Source organism: Haliaeetus leucocephalus, unplaced genomic scaffold (assembly GCF_000737465.1).
Source record: "Haliaeetus leucocephalus isolate CR32 unplaced genomic scaffold, Haliaeetus_leucocephalus-4.0 Scaffold284, whole genome shotgun sequence".
Lineage (NCBI taxonomy): Eukaryota > Metazoa > Chordata > Aves > Accipitriformes > Accipitridae > Haliaeetus > Haliaeetus leucocephalus.
In genome coordinates this window covers 6703164-6703631 of record NW_010972720.1, presented here as the reverse complement: position 1 = coordinate 6703631, position 468 = coordinate 6703164, and the positions used below count along the sequence as shown (strand labels likewise).

The 468-nt window shown below is 54.5% G+C and overlaps 1 protein-coding gene across 3 annotated transcripts in view; it reads left to right on the top strand.

Annotated features, from left to right (window-relative positions):
• The first annotated feature begins 15 nt into the window (after window positions 1-15).
• The window catches only part of IRF2 (interferon regulatory factor 2), a 42365-nt gene continuing 41912 nt past the window's right edge, over window positions 16-468 (top strand). For 2 of the 3 annotated variants that reach the window (XM_010569995.1, XM_010569998.1), the window contains exon 1: window positions 16-220. The gene's annotated coding sequence lies outside the window, so the exon portion shown is untranslated. Of the gene's footprint in view, window positions 221-390; window positions 441-468 lie in introns of those variants that run through there. The other variant, XM_010569997.1, reaches the window with a different exon arrangement.

Below are 468 nucleotides of genomic sequence, written 5' to 3'. Positions count from 1 at the left end.
CGGCGGAGAGGCGGGGGGATTTCCAAGCGCCAGCGGCCTCGCCGCTTCCTCTCCTTGTTTTGCTTTCGATCTGGACCTTTCTCCGCCCGGGCGGAGGCAGTTAACTTTTAGTTTTGCTCCCGCGATTATTCAGCGCCCGTTTTCATTTCCATTTCGCGTCCCCTGGCAACGGCGGTAACCTTGAGGAATTATATAAGGGCCGCGAAAACGGGCCGGCAAGGTAATTTTTAATTTTTTTCCTTTTTTTAAATTTTTTATTATTTTTTTATTTTTTATTTTATTTTTTTTTCATTCGCATTGCCGCTGTTTTCGCGTTGCGGGGCGGCGGGGCTGGCGGGGAGATGCGCATCGGTTTAAAAACAAAAGGTCGGGCTGCAGCGGCCGGGGCCGAGCCCGATTCCGCCGTCGCATTTGGGAAGGGGCGGCGGGGGGGGGAGTGCGTGTGAGTGGGGAGAGGGCGGCGGGTTG